The sequence below is a fragment of the Heterocephalus glaber genome, unplaced genomic scaffold (genome assembly GCF_053883595.1).
Source record: "Heterocephalus glaber isolate CG9 unplaced genomic scaffold, H.glaber_assembly_v1.0 deba00000676, whole genome shotgun sequence".
NCBI classification, from domain to species: domain Eukaryota; kingdom Metazoa; phylum Chordata; class Mammalia; order Rodentia; family Bathyergidae; genus Heterocephalus; species Heterocephalus glaber.
The window spans coordinates 5,875,502-5,885,736 of record NW_028258156.1 but is presented as its reverse complement, the minus strand read 5'-3'; the positions used below and the strand labels follow the sequence as shown (position 1 = coordinate 5,885,736).

The window sequence follows — 10,235 nt, the reverse complement described above, 5'->3', positions numbered from 1 at the left end:
ATAGGAAATGAAGAAGTCAAATTGTCATTATTTGCAGATGACATGATACTCTATAGAGAAGACCCCAAGAACTCCACCAAAAGTCTTCTAGACTTAATAACCAAATTCAGTCAAGTAGCTGATTACAAGGTCAACACACAAAAATCAATAGCTTTCCTCTACACCAATGACAGACTCACTGAGAGAGAAATAGGGCAAATAATTCCTTTCACAATAGCATCCAAAAAACTGAAATACCTAGGAATCAACCTAAAGAAAGAAATCAAAGACCTCTTCTCTGAAAAGAGAGATTGAAGATGATATCAGAAAATGGACAGACATCCCCTGATCCTGGGTAGGAAGGATTAATATAGTGAAAATAGCCATACTTCCAAAACTGCTATATAGATTTAATGCAATTCCAATTGAGATCCCAGCAGCATACTTCATAGACCTAGAGAAAACAATCCAAAAATTCATTTGGAACAAGAAGAGACCCAGAATAGCAAAATCAATTCTAGGTAACAGAGACACGGCAGGGGGTATCACAATCCCCAACCTGCAACTCTACTACAAAGCTACTGTGATAAAAACCCCATGGTACTGGCAAAGAAACAGACCTGAGGACCAGTGGAACAGATTCGAAGATGCAGAAACAATGCCAGACACACTCAGCCATCTCATCTTCGACAAAGGAGCCAAACACCCTCACTGGAGGAAAGATAGCCTCTTTAATAAATGGTCCTGGGAAAATTGGGCTTCAACTTGCCAAAGATTAAAACTAGACCTGTATCTCTCACCATGCACTAAACTAAAATCAAAATGGATTAAAGATCTAAATATTAAAATAGAAACTCTGAACCAGTTGGAACAGAAGTTAGGTAGAACTCTTGAAGACATCGGTGTGGGAGAAGATTTTATGAACGAAACCTCAGTTGCCTGTGAACTAGCACAAACATTCCACAAGTGGGATCCCTTCTTATTAAAAGGTTTTTGCACAGCAAGAGAAACCACCAGCAGTGTGAAGAGACAACCCACAATGTGGGAAAAAATCTTCACCTGCTCTTCTTCAGACAAAGGTCTACTATCTCAAATCTATAAAGAATTTCAAAAGATCAGACCTCCCAGATTTAAACACCCAATCGAAAAATGGGCATCTGAAATGAACAGACATTTCTCAAAGAAGTAGAAATAGCAAATAAATACATGAAAAAATGTTCAACATCACTGGTCATTCGAGAGATGCAAATGAAAACAATGCTGAGATTCTACTTCACTCCAGAAAGAATGGCTGCTATCATGAAATCAACCAATAACAAATGCTGGCGGGGCTGTGAGGAAAGAAGAACCCTGCTCCACTGCTGGTGGGAGTGTAGACTGGTGCAACCACTGTGGAAGTCAGTATGGAGATACCTCAAAGAACTAAAACTGGAAGTCCCATTTGACCCTGCTATTCCCCTGCTGGGGATCTTCCCCAAAGAATTAAAAGAATCATACCACAGTGATATATGTGAGCCCATGTTCATAGCAGCACAATTTGTAATAGCTAAAACTTGGAAACAGCCCAAATGCCTATCAACTGGAGACTGGATAAAGAAAATGTGGGGTTTTTATAAAATGGAGTACTACTCAACCATCAAAAATGAGAAATTAGAGACATTTATAGCTAAGTGGATGCACATTGAGGCAATACTCTTAAGTGGAATAAATAGGACACACATGTGTAAATACCAAATAGTTTCTCTGGTGTGAGAAACTGAAAGTGTAAATAAGGACTAAATGTATAATAGGTCATGTGAAATAGGAAGAAAAGAGGCAAAGGGGAAGGAAGTGGGAGGGCTAGGGGAAAGGATAAAAGGGAATGGGATTATTATGAGAAAATGGAAAAATAGGAACAAAATCTTTGTAAATAGGGAAGACTGGAGGGGTTGAAAGGAGGGCTGGGCAAGGGTGAAAAATAAGAACCAAGAGAGACTATGTAAAGGTGCAAATTTCCAATGATGAATGTCATTATATTGTATACCTAAAATGTACCAATGATTAGAATGAATAATTGATAATGTAAAATAGGGAGAAAAGGTCCAAAGGGGCAGAGGTAGTGGGAGGGGCAGGGGCAGGGGAAAGGAAAGAAGGGAAAGGAAAAATGCTGAGAAATGGAAAAAATGGAAATAAAGTCTTTGTAAATAGGGAAGGGTGGAGGGGGTGAAGGGAGGGCTAGGAATGGGGAAAAAATAAGAACCAAGATGTATTAAGTAAAGGTACAATTCCCAATGAGAAATGTAATTGTGTTGTATACCTACAATGTACCAATAAAAGAATTTAATAAAAAAAAAACTACAATGATATATCACTGCATACTTGTCAGGATGGCTATTATTAAAGAATAAAAGAATAACAAATGTTATTTGTTATAATAGGATGTAGAGAAGTTGGAGCCCTTGTACCTGTTAGCAGTAATGTAAAATGGTGTGGTTGCTAAAGTAAAAAAATAATAAAGAGGTTCCTTAAGAAATGAAAAATAGAGCCACCATATATACCTCAATTCAGGGTATATATTTAAAAGTATTGAAATTAGGATCTTGAAGAGCTATCTGCATTCCCATGTTCATTGTAACATTATTCACAATAACCAAAAGGTACAAGCAATACAAATGTCCATTGCTGAGTAAATTAATAAAGAAAATCTGCTATATACATATAATGGAATATTATTCAGCCTTAACAAAGAAGGAAATCCTGACATACTCAATACCATGAATGAACTGGGAGGACATTATGCTATGTGAAACAAGCCAGCCACAGAAGGACAAATTGTGCATAGTTCTACCTGTTTTAAGTATTTAAAATAATCAAAAACATAGTGGTTTCCAGGGGCTGGAGAGAGAGGGAAACAGGAAGAGTTGTTCATTGGATATAAAGTTTCAGTTATGCAAGACAAATGAGTTCTAGAGCTCCGCTGTACAACTTAGCATCTATAGCTGACAATACTGTATTGCACATTTTAAAAGTTGTGAAGAGGGTTGGTCACCGTGCTCATACCACAGAAAAAGTATGTATATGCTCAGAAGCATGAGGAAAATTTTAGAGGTGATGGAAATGTTTATGATCTTGACTGTGGTGATAGTTTTACATGTATATGTGTCCAAACTCATCAAATTGTATGTATTAAATATGTACAAGTTTTTGTACATCAATTATACTATAGCAAAACTGGTTTTTCTCAAGAGTTTTGGTTTGAAGGACAAAAAGTGATCCTGGATGCTGTACACAGCATGAGTAGGGAGGTTGGTGGTTGTGACAACCAAACAGAGGACTTTCTTCAGAGCAGCATAATACACATACAACTCAATATTTAAGTGTTAAAATACTTAAGGAGACTAAGTCTGCTAAATTCTAATCGAGGAGGATTGTAAAACACAAAAGTTGAAATCTTCTCAATGTATTCCACTTAGCCTGAAGAAAGATGGCATTACTTACTACAAAAGCCCAGCAACCTTGGGATAAAATGGTAGGAGCAGGAAGAGTGAACATTTAGCTACATGTCTCCACCACTAGCACCAAAATTTGGAGGTATAAGCAAGTATAAGCTTCCTGGTATAAGCAAGTCTATTTGTCTACCATGACTTGATGATATGAGCTTTTAATTCACCCCAGCTCGTAGACAGTTAATAAATATTTGTTTGCAGCACATTTTATTAAGTTGGATTCCATACTCACACAGTGACTTTCTGACCACATTTGGGCTTCCTATGAACTTTTCTGTGAGCATAACATGTACTGACTGATACTAACATCCTAGTCTGGTTTACACTTCCATTTTTAACATAAATGATTAAGTTTTTATTATGGTTGAAATTATCTATCTCTTTTGCATTTGGACAAGATGGCCAGCACATGCAGTTGTTTATCTGATATCTGTCTCCTCTGTCCCTCTCCAATCAATAAACTTTTTCCAATTAGTTCTCTATCCTTCCCCTACATCTCTGGTGCTTCTGCACTATCTGACCCCACTTCCAGCTCTGGCTGGGGTCTGTGTGTCTTAAACCAGTCATCACATTCCACCAGGATGACAATTAGTTCAAATGTGGGCACATGACCTAACCCTGACTATTCTGAGTCAAACTCAAAAATCATGCTCAGAAAACTGGAACTGAGATGATCTCTAGTCCTGATGATTAAAGAGAAAGCATGTAGCTCTTGGAAATCACAGGAAGCCAGTTTACTATTGTGATGGTTCATTGTACATGTTAATTTGACTAGGTTATAATGCTCACTTGTTTGGTCAAACACCCTTGTAGTTGTTGCTATGATGGTTTTTTTAAACATATGGTGAACTTTCAATCAGTATGCTTTGAGTAAAGCAGATGACTCTCCATATTGTGAGGGGGCCTTATCCAATTAGTTTAAGGCTGTAAGAGAAAAGACTGAGGTTACATGAAGAAGAACAAATTTTTCCTGGAGACTGCCTCCATACAACACTGCAACACCAATTCTTCCCTGGGCCTTTAGCCTGCTGACCTACTCTGTAGGTTTTGGACTTGCTAGCTCCCAGGATTAAATAAATCAATTCTTTAAAATAAATTTTCTCTCTCTCTCCCTCTCCCCTCCCACCCCTATTGATTCTGTTTCTTTGAAGAACCCTGACCAATACGTCAGGGAATTCAGCCTGAGAACAAAACAGATACAAAGGAATAGCAGGGCCAAGCTAATTATAGAGGGACACAACCCAAAGCCTGGATCAAACCTAGCCTGAAATCCATATTATCAGACAAAATACTTCAATAATAAACAACATGTCTTACAAAGCACACATTCCAGTGGTAAAACAGACTCTAGAGTCAGTTGATCTGGCAGCTCAGTGATCTATCAGGAAATAGATTCTTTCCTTTTCTCTGCTGCGCTGCCCATAATGCCTCACCCCAAAATCTAATGCCTTCATACTTACTGGCTAACTGATAGCTTCTCAAGATACCCACTTCCTCCTTCATATCTAGTGGAAGAGATTGAATTTCCATGGTTCTGTCTCTCAAAAGGGAGAATAATTCCTCCCTAAAATGGTATTAGTCCAGATTGACATAGGTTTGCTTATTCCTGAGCCAATCATTGTCAAGAGGGAGGCAGAGGGTGAAATTTTCATGATCGGATTAAATTAGCCCAAACTTCAGAGCCTGGTCTTCTCCTCCACCTGTACTTCTGCCACACAACAGGAGGAGAAGAATGGACATCGGACTGAAATAGGTCATGTCCAAAGCAGCCCAATTGCTGCACTTTCAGACATATGAGCTGAACAGTTGCCTGTTCAAACAATTCTGAGTTGTACTTTTAGTGATTTAGTACAAAAGTCACCTAACTGTTACAGCTGACAGTGAATCCAGCCTCAAGGTCTGATGGGCCCCTCATACCCTGACAAAACCAAATCCGTAAGCCTCCTGTGTTAAAGATCAGACTTTAAATTATGATGAGTTCCTGGGCTATGCCACCTATAAGGCTTGGTTCGCCTAATCCATGGCCGAGGATTACCGAAACTCTCCCATTTGCCCACCCCTAAAATTTCCCAGGTCTATCAATGACCCAAATCATTTGTATACTCTGAGCACTGCACTCCACCACTGGGTGTTCCCTTCTCCCTTCTCCCTGACCCTTGACCTTCTGTAAAGTCCTACCCACAGGTCAACAGTCCAGGATTGACCCATTGAATACTTTCTTTGTTACTATTACTGAGATCCCAGAGAGGGGGAAAAAAACCCTAATATTTATTTGTTGCCTTCCATAGCATCAAGTGAGATGCTTTCTCATTTAAGTGCCTTAAGAAATGAAACCAACCAGGGATTTTTAGCTCAGTGGTGCCACTGCCTGCCTCTCAAGCACAAGGTCCCAAGTTTGATCCCTGGTGTCAAAAAAAAAGAAAAAGAAATGAAATTAAAAATCTTCATTCCATAAATTAGGAATCTGTAACCCAGGAGAGTTAATGACTTGACCAAGTCCATGCTGCTAGGAAAGAATTCAGACCCTGGTGATCTCCTCCCATGCCTGCACTCTGCCCACTCACCATGAAAAAAATCACACAGGCCCCATCTATGGGAAGACCTTTGCCCAGCTTGAGTTTGATCTTTGTAGGGGCTCCCCAGGTCTAGTGCATCTTTACTTCCTATCTGCCGTCCTGTCCTCCAGACTTTCCTGCATTCCTCACCAGGGCTCAGGTCAGACATGCTCAGGTTGTTCTCCTACTGATTCCTCAGTAGGAAAATTGATTATTGTGACAGTGTTGCTTCCTGGGTTTCTTTCCATTTCTCTTGTTGCTTTTTGGCCTCCTCTCTTGCAGGTCTGTTTGCCCCCCTCACCCTCTCCCCTTCCTTCCATGGAGAAGTGCATCCATTGTTAGATTACAATCTCACACCTATGTTGGTTCCTGAAAGTGCATCCCCAACCTTTATTTTCAACTATCCCCAGTAAAAGTCCACCTGCATGGCCCAACTCCTCCACAGCTCGGTATGTCCCACCATCATTAACTATTTCATCTTCCAAAATGGCTTCTTCTTCCAACTGGTGCTGTTCTTGACAATGTTTGGATGTCCAGGCCAAAAACTTTAGCTAGATAGATAGATAAACAGATAGATAGAGATATTTCTTTCTTCTTCCTGCTTATTCAGTCCCCATCATCTTTTGTCTCTTTTTATTAAGCTCTTCAAAAATTTACCTATTTTTCTACAATTATAAAAGGAGGAAGAAGATGGATTCCATGCCAACCTCAATCTATGTGCTTACCACCTTGCATCTGCATTGCTACAGGTACTGTGTTTCAGCCCATCTTTCTCTCTCCAGCCTCCCCAGTCCTTGCCCTTTTTATTATCCTATATTGCTGCTATTCAGGAGCACACTCTAGCACCCCCTTGCCCACCACAGGAAGTCCAGAGTTGATCAGGGCTACCTCTGATAAGGTCCCCACTGGCTCCCTTCTTCAGAGGAAAGTGTCTTTCTGAGTCATACATCCATGCTATCACTGCACTGCATGAAGCCTGCTTACTCTGTATGGAGCTGTGCAGGGCCAACCAAACAACTTTATTGCTAATATGAAAGATTTATTTTTCCATTTGGCAGGTCCATCTATCTATTGGATTCCTTTGGTATACCTTATGCTGTGGGAAGCAGGAAGAAAAAGAAAACAAAATTCTGCTCTTGAGCAGTTCACCATCTAGTGAGAGAGCCAAAGAGAAGCATTTATAATTATTTCATCAAAACTAGAAGTTTTAAAACATTAATCACAGAGGCTCCCACAGGGCAAGAGAAGTGTCCAATCCTCCATGAGCATGTGTTCATGGGCCCTGAAGTGCTCATGGGTCCACAATAGAGAGGACAGAGGCAGGACCCATGGGCAAGACTGCCAGCACACACTGGGTCACCGTCGAGGTGGATGAAAATGAGAACATCAGAGTGAAGCGCATCTGGCTTTCAGAAAATGTAATTGATCAAATGAAGGAATCCTCCCCATCTGGTTTGAAGTCTCAGCAGTACTCTCGTATTTATGGTGCCTCGGTTTCTGATGAAGAATTGAAAAGAAGAGAGGCTGAAGAACTGGCATTGGAGCAAGCCAAGAAGAAATATGAGAATCAGAAACATCTAAAACAAAGCAAGGACCTGGAACAAGACAGGGCTGTGGCCAATGAGCAGTTAACCAGAGCTGTCCTTCAAGAGAGGATAACAAGTGAGGAAGAATACTCGAAGGCAAAGCACTTGGCTAAGCAGCTAGAAGGGAAAGACCAAATGATAAAGAAGAAGGATGCTAGGGGGCTGCCGGGGATTTAGCTCAGTGGGTCTGTGCCTGCCTCAAAAGCTCAAGGTCCTGAGTTCGATCCCCAGTACCAGAAGAAAAATACAAGCAGGATAGACGGGAGGAGAGGAGTACTACAAAGTTCTACAAAATTGCCACTGAGCAATATCAGAAAGCTGCTGAAGAAGAAGCAAAATTCGAGAGGTATGAATATCATCTGATCTGTGCTGATCTGTAGGCCAAAATCCTCCAGTGTTACTGTGAGAACACCCACCAGACGCACAGCTGCTCCGCTCTGGCTAACCAGTACATGCACTGTGTCAATCATGCCAAACAGAGCATGCTGGAGAAGGGAGGATAAAATCAACTTTAGAACATGCAAAACTCTAATTCCAGAAGTAGAACACTTTTTTGAGTAAGAAAACAATGCACTTAAAAAGAGAAGCCGAGCTACCGAGGTTGCAAGTCACATGGAACACGCAGAATCAACAATCCACTGGACACCCACCCACCCCTCCCCTCCCCGCTCCTCTGTACAGCCACCTGGTTCCACACTACAAAGACACAGAGGACATCGGACCACCAGACCATCATACTGAGTCCCGCCGCTCCCAGCCCACAGATAGGGGCTTCTGAGCTGCCATCCCACTGCTCCTGGTCCAGAGGAAGGGGCTTCCTGGCCACCCTCCCTGCTGCTGCTCCCAGCCCACAGGAAAGGGCTTTTGGCCACCATCCCTACCACTGCTCCTGGCCCCTGTCCACCTCTCCCACCTCAGAGGAGGTAATCCCTGCAGGCGCCAACAGGCCCCCCTACTCGAAATGAGAAAACATGTAAATAAGTCTCAAAACCAGACTTCCAAATCACCTACAGCAACCCCAAAGGGAAATGAGATGGAACACTCTGATACTCAATCACCTGGACCCACTGAACTAGCAACAAAAGGGGATCTGGAAAAAAGGAAATCAGAAATAATTTCTCAGATAACAGGAGAAATTGTGCCCCTAGTGCAAGACATGATTAATAAATCGAGACAGGACCTGAGGAACATGATGGAATCCCAACATAAGAAACAAATGGAATCCATAAAACAGATGCAAATAGATTTCCAGGACATGAAAAACTCCATTGAAAGTCTACACAGCAGAATGAGCCAATGTGAGGACAGAATTTCAGATATAGAAGATAAGATTGCAATTAGTGACCAGGAAAAGAAAAATTGCTTCTAAATTATAAGGGAACATGAGAAATCAATCCAGCAGCTGCTAGATGATGCAAAGAAGAGTAACATAAGACTGATTGGAGTCAATGAAGAAACAGGAGAGAGTGCAGATGACATAAAAAATCTCTTCACAGAAATAATGGCAGAAAACTTCCCAAGCAGGGGAAAAGACCTTGACATACAGATAAGTGAGGCATATAGGACTCCAAATAGCCTTGATCAAAAAATATCTACACATAGGCATATAACTGTTAAGATTCCAGAAACATAACAGAAGAACAAAGTTCTTCAAGCAGTCAGAGACAAGAAACAAATCACATACAAAGGAAACCCCAACAGAATCACAGCAGACTTCTCAACACAAACCATCAAGGCAAGAAGAGCTAGGAGTGACATATTCCAAGCCTTAAAAGAAAACAGCCTCCAACCCAGATTGATGTACCCTGCAAAACTATCTTTCAAAATGGATGGAGAAATAAGATACTGTCATGACAAAGAGCACATTAGGAACTTCGTGACTACCAAGTCAGCACCCCAAAGAATTTTACACAATATCCTAGGAACAGACATTGAGGATCACAGACCCAGGAAGCAAAGCAGAATGAACCCATCTGGCATGACAAGAAATTAAACGAAAAGGGGGAGAACCCAACAAAAAGAAAAAGTCATGGCAATGAAAAGTCAATACATTTCAATTATAACCATCAATGTTAATAGTCTAAATTCACCAATCAAAAGAAATAGACTGGCAGAATGGGTCAAGGAGAAAAATCTAACAATATGCTGCATACAAGAAACACACTTAATTCAAAAGGAAACTCATAGACTGAAAGTTAAAAGGTGGAAAAAAATACTACATGTGACAGGAACCCAAAAAGAAGCAGGAGTAGCTATCTTCTTTGCAGATCAAGTAGATTTCAAGCCAACACTGATTAAGAGAGACAAAGAAGGACACTACATCCTTGTAAAGGGAACAATCCAAGAGGAAGAGATGACAATCATAAATATGCACCAAACTCTAGTGCGCCCAACTATATAAAACAAATACTAACGGACATGAAAAGTCATATGTGCACTAATGCAATTGTAGTGGGGGATCTCAACACCCCACTGTCACAGATAGATCAACTAGACTAAAAATAAGTAATAAAATACTAGAACTCAATCGAACTCTTGAACAAATGCACTTAACAGATGTTTACAGAGTCTTCCACCCCACAAAATCAGAATACACATTCTTCTCAGCTGCACATGGGTCATTCTCCAAA

The 10,235-nt window shown here is 40.7% G+C and overlaps 1 pseudogene; it reads left to right on the top strand.

The window, feature by feature from the left end:
- Positions 1-7,347: 7,347 nt before the first annotated feature.
- LOC101720603 (MICOS complex subunit Mic19-like) lies at positions 7,348-8,238 on the top strand (annotated as a pseudogene).
- The last annotated feature ends 1,997 nt before the right edge of the window (positions 8,239-10,235 follow it).